This window comes from Dreissena polymorpha, chromosome 10 (genome assembly GCF_020536995.1).
Source record: "Dreissena polymorpha isolate Duluth1 chromosome 10, UMN_Dpol_1.0, whole genome shotgun sequence".
In the NCBI taxonomy this organism is placed as follows: Eukaryota; Metazoa; Mollusca; class Bivalvia; order Myida; family Dreissenidae; genus Dreissena; species Dreissena polymorpha.
Genome location: NC_068364.1, coordinates 57,543,542 through 57,557,879, shown reverse-complemented (window position 1 = coordinate 57,557,879; position 14,338 = coordinate 57,543,542). Strand labels below are relative to the sequence as shown.

At 32.7% G+C, this 14,338-nt stretch overlaps 1 protein-coding gene across 1 annotated transcript in view; it reads left to right on the top strand.

The window, feature by feature from the left end:
* LOC127849145 (uncharacterized) overlaps positions 1-14,338 on the top strand; it is a 108,321-nt gene that overhangs the window by 79,704 nt on the left and 14,279 nt on the right. The window lies entirely within an intron of this gene.

Sequence of the window (14,338 nt, the reverse complement as noted above, 5' to 3'; positions counted from 1 at the left end):
TAGGCGAAAATCATTGCAGCGTCGCGAGTTATGCAAATTATCATGCTATTATTAGCCTTATTGGCATATGGAAGATAAATACATAGATCTAGCAAAAACGTAGTGTTGCAACTCAGTTTCCGTCTGTGACAGATGTTTTTGCATTTGTTCTTACCTTCTCTCCGCTTAATACGCCTTATCCGCCAAATTATTTGTTTAGGTTTGAAGTAAAGTGTCCAATCATGAATATTAGTTAGGTCGTTTTCATAATTTACCGTACTTGACCCCAAAATAAAAATCGCTATATTGTTTGTTGTCAACCGATTTCAACCGGATTTTCAGTTAAATCATTAATAAAAACACGTTTACTTACGATTCTGCCCATATATATAGCTATTACCGGGGACTTTAAAACATTCTCTATAGTTATAAAACCTTCTATTGAGTTAGCCTCATTCTGTTTTAATTTTGGACTACAACATTCGTTGTTTTGCTTATAAAGAGACTGATAATATGATGATATTATGTTCAGGATACATTTTATGTCAGTTATTTCACTATTGTCGTCAGTTGTGAGTTTATATATTAATTGTGTCATTGCAAGTCCACTGAAGTTTCGATCGAATCATACAGTCTTTTTGAGCTCTGTCTACCATTTATTTCTGATTTCAAATGTTATAATTCTTCAATGTTATCATTTGAAAATATTTTGTTCAAACTCATTTTTAGCGAGGCTGTTTTCGGAGAAAACCCGAGGTATTCTCTTGATGAGTTCTACGCGACATACCCATTTGGGGTCACTAGGTCAAAGGTCAAGGTCACTGACCTCTAAAAAAATTAATCTGACAAGCTTTCGCAGTCGAGCGTGGCACCCGTTATGCGGTGCTCTTGTGATAATTTGTTTTCCATAAGTTTCTGTTTTTCCATATGAAATTGATTTGCCTTTAAGTTCCATAAGCAGAGTTTCAATAAATAGTTAATCACTTATGATAAACTGTAATTAACTATCAGAAATTTTATTTATATCATAATAATTGTAAATGGATATTGCGTCTTGAAGTTTAATGTCATCATTTGTTGTTCAATTCATGTACATAAACACTGTCTGACGGTTGATCATTATTATGTTTGCAAAGACATGGTTTGTGAGAAAAATTGCTAAAACTAAAGTTTAAAGTAATGGTTTGTCAGTTTCTTTATGCGGCTTTATTAAAACATTGTTAACCCTCTATAGGTCACATGTTATATCCAATCTGAATGAAACTTGGCGGTATTTAAAAATGTATGCCTCATGAAGTAACTTTCTTGTCCGATCTTCACGACAGTTGTCCATAATGCTTGTATGAATTTAGTTTCAAGTGCAAAAATAGTTCATATCGGTTTAAAAATATGACTCAAATGGGATGATAATAAAGATGATGATGATGATGATGATGATGATGATGATGATGATGATGATGATGATGATGATGAGGATGATGATGAGGATGATGATGATGGGTTTGTAAGATAGTAATATATTCACTTTTTGCACACTGTCAGACTAATCAATAGCCCATTTATTCTGGGATTAACGCAGTGCGAATGCTCATTAAAGATATCTCCGAAAACTTAAAAATGCAGATATTCAAGTAGAAATAAACTTCAAAATGTTACTTTTCTATTATTCAAATGGATTGGTAAATTACAACTGCTTTATTCTTTTTGTGGAAGTTACAAAGTAGTCATACAAAATAGTCGGGGATTTAAAGCTAGCCAACGATTTGCTTTAAATATTTATGCAAGCACAACAAGTGAATCAAATAAAGGATATTTTTACAGTTATAAGACTAATATGTTATTCATAATTACGTAAATAATATAATAAAAAAACTGCTGTTAACCTAGCAATTCTAATTTTATACGTAATTCATAAATGCATTGATGACAAAAATAACTGACGTTAACCTAACAATTATTATTTAATGAAACTTGCAACATGTGTTTTACTCGATTAAAATTATGTTTTGTTTGCATATTGGATTTCAAATTTAATTGATTATGTTGTCAAATGAACTCTTTTTTCAAATCTACTTTGATAGTTATTGCACAGTTAAAACAAAGGTAACTATGGGAAAGTGTTTGCATGTAAATGTCTTTCTAAATCGATTGTTTATAAATATACTACTTAACGAATACAACCATTGAAACAGGAAATAAAAGAGTACAAGACTAATAGACAACATACATATTGAATATAGGTGACACGCGCGATCTTACTTTTACCGTAACTATTTTCCTGTATTAATAGTACAACATTTATATTCTTTGCGTGTGTAGGTTTTAAAATTAATATGTTATAATTGATGAATTCCCAACAATCCAATTTTCATAGTTTAAATTTGGTGTAGGCCTATGCATACATGAATTTGTTTGTGAAATAAACATTATTTTTACACACTAGAAAGGCAAACAAAGGTTCTACCACATTGGAAGCTTCAAAATCGATTAGAGTTTGATCTAAGCTGTGCATGGACAACCATACTGTTTCTTTCTTTTTTTCTTTACATATGATATCAATACTTTTAGGGATATTTGTTACATAAAATCATTTAAGATGCTTGCAAAACGATATTAAAAAAATAAATATTTCAATGCAACGACTTCAGATTAAATATATTTAAATTTTCCAGAAAGTCACATAGTGATAAACCCATTAACAAATAACAAGAATACATGTACGGTATTTGCATGTTTATACTATTTAACACTTTTGGAAATCGCCTTGTTATATTATAAAGTATATTTAACTAGCAAGCAAGTTATATTAATGTAAAATTTGGCGTTTATGCCTATGTCTATACATGTATGGTATTTGCCTCTTTATACTATTTAACACTTTTGGAAATCGCCTAGTTAAATTATTAAGTAAATTTAACTAGCAAGCAAGACAGAGCAGTTATATTCATATTAAATGTTATTATATACTTATCTTAGGAACATCCAATATACATTTAATTCTACTGCTACATTTGTAAAGAGCATATGTCTACATATCTCTATGTCTATATATGTACTGTATTTGCAGTTGAATACTTTTAACGCTTTTGGACATCACCTAATTAAATGATATAGTATATTTTGAATAGCAAGCAAGACAGAGCAGTTATACTGATATTGAATATTGTTTTATAGTTATCTTAAAAAAAAACAAAATATACATTTAATGTTGCTGCCATATTTGTATGGGCAGACGAATCTAATCCAAAAAATTGTTTTTTTTAAGTACGCAACCTATCATTTTAAGAATACCCACCTTGTACAAAAAAACAAATAAATCAACAATGTAACCATGTAACTATTGTAAACTATATACATATCATATATACCTGTGCAAGTAGTGTTTAATTGCCTTTTTGTATAGCTTTTTGTTTGTGTTGTTGTTGTTTTGTTTTTCTTTGTAAATTTGATTGCACATATCTTTACTTACGATATACACTTATTATTTACCATTATTCGAACTCACCTCTCTGTATCTACCTGAAATAAGACTACCTTTCCAACAATTTTCTAACATCTATAAAGCAGGAGCTATGTGTTTATCTCTTTTTTTTGTTTTTTCTTCTCACTTTTGTGATATTTCTTTTTACTTCTTCATTTCTATGGAAATTTCTGTTTTTTGAATCCCTAATTTTTGTTTTCTATTTTCTTTGTATGTATACACATCTTATGTCTTGAAATAGAAACCAACTGGACACACAAATTATCATGTACATCTCCATCCACCTCTAAAATGATTAAATTATGTACTTTGAGTGCAAAAAGGTTAAACAATAAAGACAAACGCATAAAAATCTTCAAATGGTTAGACAAAAAAAATTATAGTATATGCCTATTACAAGAAAGTCACTTGACACATACTTTAGCTCAAAACTTAAAAGATGAATGGGACGGAGACATATATCTCAGTGGACAATATACTAAAAAACAAGGCATTGCCTTTCTGATAAAAAATAATATAGGGATCACAGTCGATAACTTTAATGAAATAATAATTGGCAGACAAGCAAGTATAAATATCAAAATACACTAAGCACAATTAACATTAATCAACGTTTACGGCCCTAACATAAATGATTCCACATTCTACGAAACATAACAATCCTTTATAATTAATAACCAGGATAAAAACATAATCGTCGGTGGTGATTTCAATACTGTTCTTAACCCATTATTAGATAAAAAGAATGGAAACCTTTATACTCATCCTAAAAATAGAAACATTTTGAATAACATAATTGAAAACTATAAAATGATAGACATCTGGCGTACAGTAAATCCAAAAGAAAGCAAATTCACCTGGCACTCAAACACAAAACCAACAATATTTTGTAGATTAGACTTTTTTTAATATCTGAGTCACTTTGCAACATAATTGACACATGTAGCTTAAAACCAGGATTTATGACTGACCACTCTCTAGTTGAACTTAAACTGCACAAAATACAACATGAAAGAGGTCCAGGATACTTTAAAAATAATAACAGCGTCTTACTAGATACACAATATCAAACGCAAATAAAACAAGAAATAGTCAATACAGTTCAAAATAATAAAGATGCAAACCCAAACACCCTATGGGAAGTAATTAAAGGAAATATACGCAACACAACAATTAGATACACATCATTTAAACAAAAAGAAACACAAAAACTTGAAACTGAAACCATCAAAATCATTGAAACACTTGAAAAACAATTACATGAAACAAGCACAAACGATACCAAGGCCATTGAAAATGAAATAACATCAAACAAACAAGTATTAGAAGGAATCTATCATACACAGCTAAATGGAATAATACTACGAGCACGTGCACAGCATGTTGAACACAATGAAAAAAATACAAAATACTTCGCAAACATTGAAAAACGTAGAAGTGAAAAAAAACTGTACACAAACTAGTTGTTAATGGCGAAGATATAACAAACAGAACTCAAATACTAGAAGAACAACGTTCATTTTTCGAAACCCTCTATAAACGAAAACATGTTGAAAATAACACCCTTTTTAAAAATACACATCATGCCTTAAATCAAGAAGAAAAATTATTGTGTGATCGATTACTTAATGAATATGAATGTGGACTAGCACTTAAAGTAATGCAAAATAACAAAAGTCCAGGATCTGATGGAATCACAATCGAATTTTATAAAATATTCTGGAATGATATTAAAACACATTTAATTAATTCACTAAACTACTCATTTAACAACGAAAACTTAACTACGCTACAAAAACAAGGTATAATATCACTCATTCCAAAACCTGGAAAAACTTAGAATCCTTATCAAACTGGCGCCCGATTAGTCTACTGAATAACGATTATAAAATTGCAACTAAAAGTATATCAAACAGAATTAAAAAAATATTACCATCAATCATTTCAAGATCTCAATTTGGCTTCATGAAAGGACGTTACATTGGTGAAAATGTACGTCTGATACAAGAAGGCATACATTATGTCAACCAACCAAACAATTCAGGCCTTAATTTCTTTGCAGACTTCGAAAAGGCTTTCGATTCACTAGACCATTCGTTTATGTTCTCCTGTTTAGAAAATATGAATTTTGGTTAAAGTCTAATTAAATGGGTTAAACTATTTTACACCGACATAAACAGTATTATTATTAACAATGGATTTTTTTCAAACAGTTTTAACATCGAACGAGGGGTAAGACAAGGATGCCCACTTTCATCCTCGCTATTTACTATATGCATTGAGTATCTATCACACTTTATCCAATCAAACAAACATATAAAGGAAATATCACTAGAGACTGACGACGAAATTAAACAGTCCCTATTTGCTGACGATGCAACTTATTTTTTAAATGACAATATTGACTCATTCAATAACCATATAGAATCACTAACCCTTTATGGAACGGCATCAGGTCTAAAACTAAACAAAAGTAAATGCACTGTGCTACGAGTAGGTAAATTTAAACAAAGTAATATTCAACTTAAAAAAGAAATGAAATTCCACTGGACATCAGATGAAGCAACAACGTTAGGAATAACCTTTACGAACAATGAAAATGAAACAGTTCTAAAAAACATATTGCCTAAATTACAAAAAATTAAAAATTGTTTAAAATCATGGCAGCATCGTAAACTTACACTAATCGGAAAAAACACGGTGTTGAAAACGTTTGCACTCCCTAAATTAATTTATACACTAACAGTTCTCCCAAACCCACCAAATGCTATCATTAAAGATATACAATCAGAAATATTTAATTTCATATGGGACGGTAAACCTGATAAAATTAAGCGAACACAGTTAATCCAATCTGTAGAAAATGGAGGTATTCAATTAACGGATATCGACTCATTCTTGAAGGCAATCAAATGCAGCTGGGTCAAAAGATATCTAGATAATACCAATACGAGTAAATGGAAATTATTCTACCAGGAAATCCTAAAAAAATATGGTGACTCCTTACTTTTTGAATGTAACATCAGCAATATCATTTTGCATGAAATTGCAAACAAAAACATTTTTCTATCTAATGTTTTATCGGCATGGACTAATGTTACTCATAATCTAGAAACCCAAATCACCAGTAAAACTATTTATGGAACAATAAAGACATAACTTCAAACAATAAGACTTTTTTCTATAAACATTGGTTTGAACAAAACATTAAATATGTCGACCACATGTACGACTAATAATAATAATAATAAAGGATTTCTATTCTTTTGAGAATATATGTTATATATACGGAATACCTTCAGGCAATTTCCTAATGTATGACATTAATTAAATGCATACCCATACATATTAAATCTACAATTAATACAAATAACACACCATGTACTCAAACATCATTCACGGAAAACAGACTTGCAAAACAAAACAAAACAAAACAAAACAAATAAAATATTTTACAAACTACAAATTAAACACTCTGCAGAAAACTCCAAGATTCGAAATAAATGGCAAAGCCTTCTTCGAGAACAAGAACTTAATTGGAAACAAATATTGATCATGCCATATAAAATAACTATAGATAGCACACTGAGAAATTTTCAATATAAATTTGTCCATAGAATCATAGCTACAAATAAATACCTTTTTAAGTGCAACCTATCCAACACAAATTTATGTGATGTGTGCAGCGAACACAATGAAACAATAGAAACCTTTTCTGGGAGTGCAAACATATTCAAATTCTATGGAACCAGTTAACAAAATTTCTAGAGTAACAACAATTACAATTAAAACTGTCTCTCTTAAATATAAGTTTCGGTGTGAATACTTTTAAAATACCAGAAATTAATAACACTGTGAACCACATTATCATATTAATGAAATATTTTATATTTAGCTTCAAATACAAAAAACAAATACCTACTTTCAACTGTTTTATAAACTATTTAAAACTAAAGATCCAAATTGAAAAAGAAATAGCCCTCAACAACGATAAACTTTATATTTTTGAACAAAAATGGAAACATATAAACTTTTATAACCTAGTCCAGTAGTTTTCTACCAACTTTTACAATTGACTAAACTTATTTATTATTTTTTTATTTTTTTAAACACCTATCACAAACAACCAAAGAAAAACAAATACACATTGATAATTTGTAAATATTAAAGGAAATCACAAGGTCAACAACATGTATAAGTTAGCATATTTTGTATTACATGTTTGAACAACTTTGCTGCCGAACCATGTTTTTTTATATTATTCATGTATACACTGTATGTTTTATATTTAATATAAAAAAAACAAATAACAAGAAACGTTTACCTTGATTTTGTTTTTAACTTTTATCAAATACATGGTATTGTTTGAATTATTCTATTTGATATATGCAATATTCAGACATCTCCTTTTAATTTTAGTTTAAACCAATATATTTTAAATCGATTGCATCGAAAGCCCGAGGCTTATTAAAATGATAATATTCCGAATCCGTTTTCCATGTAGCGATCGCAAGGCGGACACCATATACACTACGCCACGGCGACCTTGCAAGAGAGACATCTTGCTATCTGCTAACTGGGTAGTTCCAGTACAGTTGTGTTGCGCTGCATCGGTGTATCAATTGTCGGGATGATATCGACTAATATTCGTCAACAAAAATACAATTTAAGCTAAATTTTCAGCATCCTAAATACCATAAGTTAATTTTTGTCCCTACCCCCACCTGCCTTAAACAAACTCATCGGATTTACATTCACCTCAAAATCAACCCTGGACGGCTCAAATCCGGATTTCCGGAATAATCCGGAAAATTGACACCCCTGCATAACTGACGTCGAAACGCTTGCGTATACAACTTGTTTTTCCCTTTTTATCGATCAGCACATCGTTCACGTTTGCGAATGCAAATGTACGTCTTTATGATTCGTATTGAATGACGTAATTTGACAGCTTGTAAATATCAAAGCGCTGAAGGCACTGAAGATGTTCGCTATTGCATAATTTAACACGCAATTCATTTTTGAAAATCAATCGCAAGTTTGAAATGAACACACGCCATTCAACTTTATAAAGTGTGTGTCATAGCGCATGGGTCTAGTTTTGTGTGCACTTTTTATCATCCTTATTATTTCATAGAAATAACGAAGACAAAATAAAAACAACATGCTTTTTGTTTTGGAAGTTCTGAAAGCATAGAAAGTATGATGAAAATGGTAATGATAACTTAATATAAAGAAAATTTGCAGTCACCATCATATTAAAGGAATATTTTTTTCTAATATCAAATGACTATCTCACCACGAATATAAATTCATAATGAAAGTTCCGTGTACAAAACCTTTGATTTTTGACACCATATACAAATTCAAAATATACAATAATCTTCGTATCTTGTATATGGAGGAATAAAAGTATATAAACATTGCTGTTTATGCTTTACTTGTTACCCGAGCATTTCACACGGTGTCAACAAAGCTAACATAAACATAGGTATAGAGCACTAATGCGCTTTTAGGCGTAGCTGTTTCAGTTTTCATCTTAGTGACTTTTACATAACGCCAACAAACACGCATGAATATTTTCGAATATTTAATAAGCTGATTCGAGATACAACCTCTGAATTTTTGCTACATCACTGCGTATGTGCTCAATTCAAAGGATGTAGCACTGTTCAGTAAGAAATTCCGGACTACTCTCTGTATGCTCAAACGACACAAATTGTGGCCCTGTTACAATTACGCGTTACAATCCATCTCGCAGAATTTCACTTTCGCCTATAAGAAAACAATCATTAGCGAAATAGTATAGTGTCACGATAAGAGAAAATCGTTTAATTATCATACCACAATGTTTGCCGTACTTGGTCAGCACGTCTGGAAATCATTCCTTAATGTGTGGATAGGCTGCCATTATTAACAAGTTTGCTATTTTCAATTCAATTTTGTATCAAAAAGCATTGTTCTGAAATGTGGCATTTTCAATTCGCAATGAGATTTGTAATGACCCTCGTCATGCGAAAATGGGTCTTATTCCATATGCGCCCATCATATAAATAGCCCACTCAGCTCTCCCTCCTTCTGGTAAGGAGAAACATAACATATTGAGTGATTTTAAAGCGAACAGCATCGCCTATGGCCTGACTGCGCAAAAGCACATGTTGGGTTTAACAAACGCTTGCCGAAACGCATAAGACCCATTTTCGCATGACGGCGCTATTGACGTGTGATTTAAATGTGTCGAAAGAAAACTGCGTTTAAATCAAATATAAACTTACGATATATTTCGATAGTGAAGAAAGATACTCATAACAAGGCATATGAGGACACATATGAAGTGCTCTCCCGTAGTATATTTTTTATTTACTCACACTTATGTGTGGTTTGACAATGCTAACACACATTTCATGCGGTGAATATGCAGCTTACAAGTAAAAAACACAACACGATAGTTTAACTTTTGTTTAATTGTATTTCATTATTTAGAAAAGTAAATTGCTAACTTTATTTTTAAGTCCGCGTATACGCCGACTACATTTTTAAAAGAAATTTATTGTTATAAATATATTTAATATAATATATTAAGTTGTTTTCGGTTTTAGCGAGTAAAAAGCATTTTCGAGGTTGCCTATAGTATGCCTGTAGTAATTGATGAACTCATATCCAACAGTCTATGTATTGAGAACTGTGAATATAAACAAGCTTTACCTTCTACTAACCTTCTACTATTGCATTCGTATTATTATTATAAATTGTTTGTTATATTCGGGTTTAGCAATTATGAAACTTTTTTTTTTCTATCGTATCGCTGAAGTTATTGTTGAACTTATGTTCAACGTTTTATAAATTGAGAATATAAATAAGCGTCAACTTTTACCCGAATCTCTCAATTTACGACCTGTACTACGTCATTGAGTTGTATGCGAGAGCGTAACCTATTGCGTTGTTATAACCCGTAAACTTTCCTTTGTTTATCGACAGGCGCATCTATTAATAGCCTCATATCATGAATGCCAAAACACCCGCGAAAAAGAACCACGTGACCAAATAGGACGCAAAACGCAAATACCATGCGACTACGACTTTTATTATGTAAGAACGCTCCGCAATTCCTTTGAAACCGGAGCCTTGTGATTGCTATTACGTAAATAATTGACCTCTAACTGAAGGAAGCAAAGGAAACGCAGCACCTAATTGACCCATTCCTTCTATGTGCGAAGGCAGATTGAATTTTACTAATGTATGGTTTGCCTATTATAACACACATTATACTGCGGTAAATATGCGACTTACAAGTAAAAAACTAGGGATGGCATCGAATACCAATATCGGTATTCGAATGTTCGCAAATTCATTCAATCGAATATTCGAATATTCGCATAAAACGGCTGGATTGATTTTCCTTGTTATGTGTTAATTTCCATTGGTTTGTAAGTTATATCCGTTTGCTAAATACGAGGCTGTTTATTAACGTTGCTATCGAATAATTGTATCGCTGTCGACTAATACTATGACCGATACTGTGATAGGGCACAAATAGAATGAAAAACATTGTGTCATAGAATTTTATTTTTTAATGATTCCACAGATTTGTAGCAGACCGCGCATATGTAAAACTAAGTTTACACACATTACATGTTGCGGTCTTCTTATCCACAGACCGTGTTAAGTATTCCATACTGCAGAAAGGGCTGGTGGCATTTTCAGATTTGAATTATGATTCCTTGTTGATTGTTTAATTTATATCATCTGTTACTTTTGAGTAATTCGCATATTTAAATGTCTGTTCAAACTGTGATCACAAAAACTAAATTACTATTCGCCAGTAAATTGAAGCCCTTAATTGGTACCTAATTGACAAACAACAGTTCGGGCCCTTTCTTATAGTAAGTATATTGCATTGCGCGATTTGAGTAATTCACACATTTTAATGGCTGTACATACTGTGATCACAAAACTTAATTATTATTCGCCAGTCAATTGAAACTGTTAATTGGCACCCCATTGGCAAACAACCGTCGGGGCCTTTCTTAGAGCGTGTATATTGCATTGCGCCGCGTTATCAGTTTGACACGAAGAACGTCACGTCAAACATGTTACTCCCAGGTGATTTCGGTTGCATTTTAGTAAGCGGTTCGCAGGTCATTAAATATTGGTGAAATTACGTTTGGAAAAAAATGCGAATATGCGAATATCATTTTTATTATCTGAATGCTGACCATTCAATCGAATATTCGAATATTCGAATAATTTTGCCATCCCTATAAAAAACACTATAATTAAACTTTTGTTTTGAATTAAGTTATTTAGAAAACAAAATTTGAAACCTTATTTCAAAACAGCAAGACTACATTTTTTAGAGAATATTATTGTTATATTTAAATGTTTTTTAACAGTTTCAGCGATAATGAAACATTTTTTTTATGTTGTCTATCGTATCCCTGTAATAATTGTTGAACTCGTGGTCAAAGTATTATTAATTGAGACCTGTGAATATAAACAAGCGTAACCTTATACTATTGCGTTATTCTCACACGGACTCCCCTTTGTTTATCGCCAGCCTCAGATTTATGAATGAGCTGAGCGAAAATACTACGTCACGCACACGCAGCAGAAAGTGGACTATTTGAATCATTCATAAACAATCTCCTCCGCGACATGTACAATACGATCATTGTTTATTGATTCTTTTCTATAAAACACCGTTCGAAAATATTGAATGTAACGCGATATTAATATAATGTTTCCATGCGGATACGCAAGCGGATATTGGGTTAATCATACCTAGGCCGTATCGACCTGAATTTCACATCAAGCACTTTAGACGGTCGCTAAAGCGACCATCTAAAGAAGGAAGTTTACGCTCATAAATACTTACGTGTTAATTTGCATACGAATTTGGTTCAATAGGCAATGCAAAAAAGGCTACGGGGGAAGACTATTAAATGGGAATTCAGCGATAACGTAACACTGAAAGACGTCCCCAATAGTGTTTCGTTGATCCTCTTGTCAACTTCGAATCATATGCGCACACATTTGACTTGTATTTCGAACAAACAGATTGGTTTTTTACATGGTTATAGTAAATAAATATTTCATCACCTTATAATACTTTAGCGACTTCGATGTGCCTTGTTGTTGTAGTTTAATCATGATTGAACTTTAAACTGTAAGTATAGATTTGTTTACACTTGTGATTTTTTGTTCTGTGTCCCTTTAATTAACCCCTTAACTTATAAGTGCATGCATTTCCTGCTAAATGCACTTTCACTAAAAATAAAACATGGAGCTCTTGTATCTAGAGTTGATTATTTAACTGTCTTATTCTATTATGTAGTTTATTCGACACGTCACTCGTTTTCGTCACCAAAGAGGTTCTTTGTAGGAGGGCATAATATACACGTTGCCTTTTATGCATGGAAAAATGGTTCCCAAACAAATCAGGGTTTTTTTAATTGCACTCCTCTTTTTTCTATCTCGTGGCCACGAGTAAGCTTAGTCGGGATCTCGAGATCTCGAGGTGACATTCACTCCTCTTTTTATTTAAATTGCACTCCTCTTTTTTCTATCTCGTGGCCACGAGTAAGCTTAGTCGGGATCGCGAGATAGCTATGTCGTGGCCACGAGATAGGAAAAAGAGGATTGCAAAACTAAATATAAGAGGAGAGCAATCAAAAAATTTAAAGAGCGGTGCAGTAAATAAAGGAAGGGTGCATTAAACAAAAGAGGAGAGAATTTCGAGATCTCGAGATCCCGACTTAGCTAACTCGTGACCACGAGTTAGACAGCCAATCAAATACTATCTTGTTCCCTCAAATTAATCAGTCAATGAAAACGTCCCAAAAGCAAGGCTACTATTACTACTATTACTACTGCCGCTGTTGTTGTTGCTGCAGCTACTACTACTACTACTACAACTACTACTACTACTACTACTTCTACTACTACTACTACTACTACTACTACTACTACTACTACTACTACTACTACTACTACTACTACTACTACTACCACTACTATCACTACTACTATTATTACTATCGCTACTGCTGTTACTGCTCCTCCTCCTTCCTCCTCCTCCTACTTCTACTACTACAACTGCTACTGCTACTGATGCTGTTGCTAGTAGTAGCAGTAGTAGTAGTAGTAGTAGTAGTAGTAGTAGTAGTAGTAGTAGTAGAAGTAGTAGTAGTAGTAGTAGTAGTAGTAGTAGTAGTAGTAGTAGTAGTAGTAGTAGTAGTAGTAGTAGTAGTAGTAGTAGTAGTAGTAGTAGTAGTAGTAGTAGTAGTAGAAGTAGTAGCAGTAGTAGCAGTAGTAGCAGCAGTAGTAGTAGTAGTAGTAGTAATAGTAGTAGTAGTAGTAGTAATAATAGTAGTAGTTGTTGTAGTAGTAGTAGTAGTAGTAGTAGTAGTAGTAGTAGTAGTAGTAGTAGTAGTAGTAGTAGTAGTAGTAGTAGTAGTAGTAGAAGTAGTAGTAGTAGTAGTAGTAGTAGTAGTAGTAGTAGTAGTAGTAGTAGTAGTAGTAGTAGCAGCAGCAGCAGCAGCAGCAGTAGTAGTAGTAGTAGTAGTAGTAGTAGTAGTAGTAGTAGTAGTAGTAGTAGTAGTAGTAGTAGTAGTAGTAGTAGTAGTCGTCGTAGAAGTAGTAGTCGTAGTCGTCGTCGTCGTCCGTCTGTCGTCGTCCGGTCGTCAGTCGGTCGTCCCTCGTCCGTCCTCCGGTCGTGGTCCGTCGAGAGTCCGTAGGTCGTCGTCCATCGTCCGTCGGTCGGTCGTCGGTCGTCCGTTAGTCGTCCATCAGTCGTCCCTCGGTCGTCCGTCGGTCGTCGTCCATCGTCTGTCAGTCGGTCGTCGGTCGTCCGTCGTCGTAGTAGAAGTAGTAGAAGAA